Here is a 9042-nt window from a genome sequence, read left to right as displayed (position 1 = left end):
TGACAGTTTTGCCAAGTAGCAGCAACTAGTCTTCTTCTCGAGACTAGTTGTTTTGTCTAAATACTAAAAATTGTATTAGGTTCTCCCAGCGATGTTGCGTAGAGCGTGCCTTTAAGAACAAATCGAAGATACGAACTCCTGTCTGGAAACGTCATTCAACGACGCTTCAGAGCGTTGAGTTTGTAGGTGCTGGCGCCTGTCACTAGGCGAGCCCTACTGCAGCAACAGTGACCTTTGACCTTGATGGAGCGTAGGCGGAACATCTCGCTCTGTTGTTTGTCATTAAATGATCGAGACTAATTGCCACGACTGCCAGTGGAGAAGATGGAGCTAGCCCAGCCTCCTGAGAAAGCAATGCTCTGTTTTGGATGACGGTTTTGGACATGAGTTTCCAACTGCAGTCTACTTTTCTGCTGAAACCCTCGAAAATCTCCACTGTATACGGGAGAAAAATAATTGCAGATGGAAACCTTATGGCCATATCTGTCAACCACAAAGCCAGTAGAGCACCATATTTGTAGGGTAAAAGGTCTGTCTATGTAGCAGGTACCTCCATCTTCTCCACTGACGATAACATGAAATTAGGTTAGTGTGACTACATGCTGTTGTTGTTGTGGTCTTCAGTTCTGACACTGGTTTGATGCAGCTCTCCATGCTACTCTATCCTGTGCAAGATTCTTCATCTCCCAGTACCTACTGCAACCTACATCCTTCTGAATCTGTTTCGTGTATGCATCTCTTGGTCTGCCCCTACAATTTTTACCCTCCACGCTGTCCTCCAATGCTACATTGGTGATCCCTTGATACCTCAGAATATGCCCCACCAACCGATCCCTTCTCCTAGTCAAGTTGTGCCACAAATTTCTCTTCTCTTCAATTCTATTCAATACCTCCTCATTAGTTATGTGAGCTACCCATCTAATCTTCAGCATTCTCCTGTAGCACCACATTTCGAAAGCTTCTATTCTTTTCTTGTCTAAACTATTTATCGTTCACGTTTCACTTCCGTACATGGCTACACTCCAAACAAATACTTTCAGAAACGATTTCCTGACACTTAGATCTATACCCGATGTTAACAAATTTCTCTTCTTCAGAAACGCTTTCCTTTCCATTGCCAGTCTACATTTTATATCCTCTCTACATATGTAACACCAATACAAGAATTCTTTGAATGGCTAAAATCAGTGCTTGGTTTCACACATAAAGAAGGAAGACGGTAACTGTCACCTACACCTCGCGTAGTGAGTAAAGGTTGGTTCAAATGGCTCTGAGCAGTATTGGACTCAACATCTTAGGTCATAAGTCCCCTAGAACTTAGAACTACTTAAACCTAAGTAACCTAAGGACATCACACACACCCATTCCCAAGGCAGGATTCGAACCTGCGACCGTAGCAGTCCCGCGGTTCCGGACTGCAGCGCCAGAACCGCACGGCCACCGCGGCCGGCAGTGAGTAATGGCAAAACTCTGATTTTTGCGCTTCATCACGTGAATTGGAGGCTGGTTTGAGAGCTTAAAAAGCAAAGAAATGGTTGTGTGCTGTCTACATGTATCCTCGGTTTAAGATTTTACCCAAGTATACATCCAGTGTACCTCTGGAAACACATAATGTATTATAAAACACGACAACTGAACGCAGCCTAGACTATTTTTCACCTGTTTCAACATCTTTTCGCAGTATAAGTGTATTGCTGCTTGATTGGTTTCTTCGTTGCTGACCTGTGTTGGTCGCTGGTTCGTTCTAGTTATTTTAACGAGTGAGTCGTGCAAGTGTTCTCTTTGACTCCCGTCGTTCGGTTGCATCTGAATGGACAAGCAGCATGCTTTGATATTCGTCTTGCAGGAGTCTGCCGAGTACACATCAAGCGACACACATGCAGTGGTGCATTTTCTGGTGGAGGTGCGCAGAGAGCATACACGCTAAGCTTATTTCTCTTTGTTTCACGCTGGTTATATGAGCCGCTGACGCCTCTTTAGTCGTATTTATCTCAAACGTTCATTAAATCGACCAATCATATATTAGATACATGTTAACGTGGAATCTCTTAAGGCCAAATAGAGGAAATGTAAGCAGAAATAATTGTGCACTGAAGCGCCAGGGCTACTTTTAGTAAATTGTAGCACTTGCGTCAAAACAATATAGGCACTTCACGCCACTGTTGTGAAGTTATATTTTGTTTTCGATTATTTAATTCTCAGTCAACAGAAAATATGGCCTGACTTGTGTGTGTACTAAACTTACACCAGCACACGCGTACTTTTAGTTATATTTTGTATTGGCATTTCTCTTATTTTCCATTGCAGATCTGGGCCAAAATGCAATTTCCTCCAGCTTGAAAATTTTTTTTTTTTTTTTTTTTCGTGTGCTGCGACCACGTTTGGTGTAGTGTTATCTTACACTGAATTCTGCATCAGTTAACATGCCTCACACAGTTACTGACTACCCGCTGTTCACTAATTTATTCAATCATTCAACTTCCTAACTCGTCTACGTGATTTCTTCATGTGTTAATACCGCAGTTATTTGTTTAATTAACTAAAAACCGCCCCAGTTGCTGTTGAGAACTAGGAGGGGCTTTCAATAAGTAATGCATAACTTTTTTTCTCGCCAAATTTCGGTTGAAAAATGCAGAATTTGCTACGGGAAATCGTGGAATATTCCCACTTCATCCGCTATAGTTTCATGAGGTTACAGTTGATGTCAGCGTTGTACATTGCCTTCAAAGTAGCGTCTGTAACGGAGGTGCAATCCAAGCAGAGACCTGTAACTGAATTTCTCCTGGCGGAAAACAAGGTGACAGATATTCGCAGGCGTTTGCAGAATTTGTACGGAGACCTGGCAGTGAACGAAAGCACTGGGCAAGGCGCCTGTCATCATCGCAAGGAGAGATCGCAGTAACCTGTCCCACCTCTCTCGTGCCGGTCAGCTGCACAAGGCTGAGGCTGCTACAGAGTTGGAACGTGTGGAGACCCTCACTCGAGGTGATTAGCCGATCGTAACCGAACACCTCACTGCTCAACTGGACATCTCTGTTGGTATTGCCGCCACAATCGTCCGTCAATTCGGTTTCTCAAAGGTGTGTGTCCGCCGGGTTACTCTCTGCCTAACAGAAGACCGTAAAGAACAACGGAAGGCTATGCGCACGGAATTCCTTGCACGTTACGAGGCTGATCGTGACAGTTTTTTGTAGAATATCGGCATGAGCTCCGACGTCGACCATTTGAGTGTTACCATGTGGGCATACATGCCGTCCCAGGAAGTTGGCGTAAGGCTGTCTCATTGAACAGAGATTACAAATAAAGTATGGTTTTTGTAGCCAATAGAGTGGGGGATAGTATGGTCTACTGGAATTATGAATAAAACCAGCCTCCTTCCAGGGCAAAAAGTCCGCAGCTCGTGGTCGTGCGGTAGCGTTCTAGCTTCCCACGCCCGGGTTTCCGGGTTCGATTCCCGGAGGGGTCAGGGATTTTCTCTGCCTCGTGATGACTGGGTGTTGTGTGATGTCCTTGGGTTAGTTAGGTTTAAGTAGTTCTAAGTTCTAGGGGACTGATGACCATAGATGTTAAGACCCATAGTGCTCAGAGCCATTTGAACCATTTGAACCATTTGAACCAGGGCAAAAAAATGAGCTGCATTACTTATTGAATGTCCATGTATTGAATCCTCTGCCAGTTCCGTCATTAATATGATAGATAAGGACTAGGCTAGGGGCGTAGGACAATATCCGCGTGTGGTCGAGTGACCATGGGAGCAGGCCGTAGGTAGCTTACACATACTATAAAAAATCAGTGTATTATATTGCCACTCATTTGATTGCTCAGTGAAGGCGGCGCCCATGCCCGATCGTAGCGCGTCGTGAGGATGATTCGTGGCTTTGATAAGCTGATGCCTGCCACACAGTGATGTCAGCTTCTGTAGCTTACGTAGCAGCGTGTGGCCCAGTTAGTGGAAATGGACTCTCGCTGATGTAGCCAGCAGCACTGCATTCTCACAATTTACTCACAGTGAACGTCGGCCTCCGTTGGTGGAACTCGCCCCAGTGAGTGATGGCATATGGTGCCTGCGCACCAGTTGGACCTCGGGAAAGAAATTGAACCTGCTTATGGCAATCAAGCCTAAACCATTTTGTACAATTTTTACTCCACAAATTTCCCTCCATTACCAAACTGACTATTCCTTGATGCTTTAGAAAGTATGTTATCGATCTGTACTTCACTTAAGTCAGTTTTTACCACAAATTTCTCGTCTTCCAAGTTCGATTCAGTACCTAGCCATTAGTTACCCAATGTAGTCATTTAATCGTCAGTATTATTCTGTAGCTCCACATTTCAAAACCTTCCATTCTCTTCGTGTCTCAACTCCGTATGGTATACATTTCCCTATCACTTAATCTTCCACTCCTCACAAATACTGGAGAGAAACTTTTCTAGCACTTAGATTTAAATTAGATGTTGATGATTTCTCTTTTTCAGAAATTCTTTACTTGCTATTGCCAGTCTGCATCTTCTATTCTCATCACTTTGGCCGTCGTCTTGTGGGCTCCTGCCCAAATAACACAATTCATCTACTACTCTTACTATCTCATTTCCTAATTTATACCCTGAGCGTCACTTGGCTACCCCAGCAATCAAATGAATGGCAACATTATATACCTTCTCTTCTGCTCACGTTACATCTGATTTTTGGGACACTGCCCATTCCATTCAACTGATCCATGTTCTTTACCGTCTCCGGTTGAATTACAATGGCGTCGGCAAATATTGAAATTGTTGTTCCTTCTCCGTGAGATTTAATGTATTTTTCGAATTTCTGTTCCTTCTCTCATCAGTCTTCAGACTGATTAACATGGGAGATAGGCAACAACCACGCCTTACTCCCTTCTGAACTACTGCCTGATTTTCAGGTTCTCTGACTTTTGCAACCACAGTCTGGCTTTCAAAAAAAGTCTGTATAGCCTTCCAGTGCATTTTAGCCCTGACACGCTCAATGTTTCAGAGATTGTGTTCTAACGCGTCCGCAATTCTTACAGCATGCTCCCTACCACTTCGCACGGAAGAATCGCTCTGAGTGTGTTTAGAAGTGTTTGTGTTGTAGCCCTGCTAAGTAGGGAGCATGAATCCCGGAACTTCTTAGACATCACAAGAACGGTTATTTGTTGATTCCTGAAAGAGTTAATCTTCCAAGTAATTGTATTTAATGAGAGAAGGTAGCCTGGTTATTATGCTGTTTTTAATATCGTGTTTTTTACAAAATGATTCAGGGTAGAAATGGTTTACTTATAGTTAAATTTAGAAGGAGACACGCTAATCTTGATACAAGCATCAAATAGGTATAAATGAAAATGCTCTCCTACCTCATAAGCTACAACAAACAGATAAGAACGGAAGTAAACTCTACAAAAATAGATTCTGCAATATACCATACTTAAACAACGTTAATTAATGTAGTTGGACACCTATTCTTAACTGATGTTCAACATTACGATCTTGCTTGGCTGAATACAACCCGAAGGAGTGTTCAATATACTAAGCCGCGCGGAGTGGCCGCGTAGTTAGAGAGGCAGTGTCACGAATCGCGCGGCCCCTCCCGCCTGAAGTTAGAGTCCTCCCTATAGCATGGCTGTGTATGTGTGTTGTCCTTGGCGTAAGTAGTTTAATTAGTGTGTAAATCTAGAGACCGATGCTCTCAGCATTTTGGTCCCTTAGGTATTCACACACATTTGAGTGTTTGAACTACAAATTAAACGCTGAATTAGACGAAAAGATACGCTTCTGACAACACAACATGTAACGTACTCCCTGTGCGACTCCAAGGCGGCAATTTCCTTTGCTGCACAGTGTGACGTTGCTTGTGCGGGATGCGAGACGACTGCATCTACTAGGCGCTGCTAGTCAACGTACAAAACTGCTTATTCTTGACTGAAGTGTCAGTCATATACTCTTACCGAGTTCTTCTGTAAAGCAGAAGACTGTCCACAGTCTGTCTATAGCGTCTGTGTACACTCACCTGGTTGGTGGGGCGACGTGCACACTGACGCCCTCACAGTTCTCGGAAGAATGTACTAACTGACACGACTCTTCTCGATCTGTCCAGTTGGAGAATAGAAGAGACTCTCAGCTTATTTAATACTGATCAAAGTGACGACAGAATAAATCTCTTTCCATACCCCATGGAGCGTTAAGCACTCTCTGTATCAACACAACGATTTGGAGAGAGTGACACTTTTCTTACCTTTAAGTTGCATATACCAAGCTATCTCTCCCCTCTCTGTGAAGAACATTACCTCCATCTAAATTTGGAGTCTCCCAACCAAACTGCTACGTACAGGAATTATTTCTCACACTCTAAAAACATTATTTTCAGTCGTCCTATCCACTAACTCCGGCTCTGCAAAGGAATTACGCAAAGGCTGTAATCTCCCTTCCCTCAAAATTTTCAGACTGTTCTGCAATGAAAGAGCGTTCTCCGAGAGGTCCAAGCCTTTACTAGCATGTACACAGGGTGTTTCCGTAAGAGCGTGGAAAATGTAACAGGACACAGAGAATGCTCCACTGAACAACTTGAGGTAGGAAACCTGGTGTCGGAGAAGTCAGCTTAAGGAGATACGGAAGTGGTCTACCGCTTTGTCCAGCACTACTGTTTTCCAGCTTATTTACAACTAACATGCATGCAAGTTTACATGTACTGTTACATTTATTTACACGTACATTTTTTATGTCCTGCAAAGAAACAAGGAGGATGGGCCTGATTACTGTGATGTTATGACGCAGGTTTTATTTACTTTACTTTTCCATAAGGTGGCTCTGTTATATCGTATTTGCATTGTCCCCTTGGCTGTTCGTGAGAGATTGTGACAGTGCACCGCCTCACTTTAATGCGGATGTCCGCAAACATCTCAGTGCTGTATTCCCTGGTTGCTGGATTGGAAGGTCCTTTTCATGACATGTGAGGTGACCAGACCTGAATCTCCTTGATTATTTCCTATGGGGATATCTAAAATATATGTTATGGAGATGGAATTAGTTGCCGGAATTGTAGCTGCCTATGATGTGATTCGAAACACAGCAGGGGTATTTGCCAGTGTGCTTCAGAATCTTGTTCGCCAATGTCATGCTTAGTTTGAAGTTGATGGCTCTCAGTTTCAGCACATTTTTTAAGATACAGTACAAATGGTATATTCGTTGTGTCAGCGATGGTAGTTAAAAAAGAAAAGCACTCCTTCAGACCACGAGTGTCCTACCGGTACCATCCGACCGCCGTGTCATCCTCGGTGGAGGATGCGGTTAGGAGGGGCGTGGGGTCAGCACACCGCTCTCCCGGTCGTTATGATGGTATTCTTGACCGAAGCCGCTACTATTCGGTCGAGTAGCTCCTCAATTGGCATCACGAGGCTGAGTGCACCACGAAAAATGGCAACAGCGCATGGCGGCCTGGATAGTGGCCCATCCAAGTGCCGACCCCGCCCGACAGCGCTTAACTTCGGTGATCTCACGGGAACCGGTGTATCCACTGCGGCAAGGCCGTTGCCCCCAGTGATGGTAGTTAACTTATGTAAATAAAAAACTGGCTTCTCCGATCCAGGATCCCTAACTCAAATTGTTCAGTGGAGCATCCTCTATCTAACATGGACCGTTCAAGTGAGAGCCACGTGCTGCTTTAACTATGTATTTCCTTCTCTGCCTCCAAAAATTTAGCCCGTTCAGTTAGTGTGAACAGCTCATTCGCCTCTCACCTGGGACACATGAGGCAGTAAACGCGCCTTTGGTCTCCTGCGGTGAAACAGTCTACGTGGTGTCCAGACAGATGCTGTGTTCCCTGCTGCTGTGACATTTTTGACCCACCCCTGTCCTTCGACATGGGTCCACAAAGTGGCTTTCGAAGAAAAATGTTGAGTCGTGACTCGTCGCCTCCTCTCCATTCCAGGTCTGCTTTGGTACAGAAACATATGTACATGCAAATAGGAAAAGGAATTAGTATCGTATTCCGTGTGCCAGCGTAACCACAATCACCCGCACGAAGGCGAAGAACGCAAGAGCAGAGAAGGCTGTGAGACTACATCAGCCAATAGTTTGCTGACTAGGACCACACTATGAAGGAAGCGGCCTCTAGCCGGCACTCCAGCAAGCCTCGGCCAGACAGTAGAAGATGGACACTGTAGACCCAGACTGGAAGAGAGCACTAGAAGAGCTGTTATTCGCGATCCATATCGATTACTTGCATAGAAATTGTACATATCGATAGGCATTGGCTATTTGAATGTCTCCCATCGCTTGCGACACAATTGTGAAAGTTCGGTATTGTCAATCACGTTATTGTAATAAAAACCATTAATGTAATTTGCTTGAGTTACTGTATAGCTATCCCAGAAAGCAGTATCCTTTAGGCATCCTTTAAGAGACGAGTGGGCACGACATAACAATGGTAACAAGGAGCTACGAACAAACGTCTGGCGGCCACGGACTTTTCTTTTTTTGCTGGCGCGTTAATCCTCTCTTGTCTTTTTTTTTCTTTTTTTTTTGCAGTGGCGTTTACTTGCTTTAAAAGTGTCTTGTCGTTTTTGCTAATTATTGATTTCAGATGGCCATTGCAGAAATTTTCTTTGCTTTTGTCCGTATTTTGCTTGCTTGCCTTGTCTGTTTGTTGCATTTGTCTCTTCCAACATGCCCCCTGTCCCCCTTATCCCGCACCCTGCTCAGACGCTACAGCTGCAAGCGTTGGATGCTGCACAGCTAAAGCAGATGTTTCTGTTCCAGGCGCAGCAAATCTCCACCCTGATCAACACGGTGCAGCGGCTACTGGCCAATGCTGCATGCCCGATGGAGAAAGCACCACCTACCACAGCTGCCATGCCACCTTTTCGACAGTTTCCTGAACAAGAAGAGGAATGGCTTGAGTGGTTGTCCCAATCTGAGGTTCACATACTAGCTCACAACGTACCAGGTACTGTGAAAAGCCACTGTTCCTTTTCCTAACGCCACTACGAATGAACGTGCTTAGATGATGTTCTACAGTCACTAACTATTATGACCAACAAGTGA

At 44.4% G+C, this 9042-nt stretch overlaps 1 pseudogene; it reads right to left on the bottom strand.

Moving 5' to 3' along the window:
• Positions 1-7414: 7414 nt before the first annotated feature.
• On the bottom strand, positions 7415-7532 carry LOC124623490 (annotated as a pseudogene).
• Positions 7533-9042: the final 1510 nt, after the last annotated feature.

This window comes from Schistocerca americana, chromosome 7 (genome assembly GCF_021461395.2).
Source record: "Schistocerca americana isolate TAMUIC-IGC-003095 chromosome 7, iqSchAmer2.1, whole genome shotgun sequence".
Taxonomy (NCBI): Eukaryota; Metazoa; Arthropoda; class Insecta; order Orthoptera; family Acrididae; genus Schistocerca; species Schistocerca americana.
The sequence above is the reverse complement of the archived record's forward strand: the minus strand, read 5'-3'. Positions and strand labels throughout refer to the sequence as shown.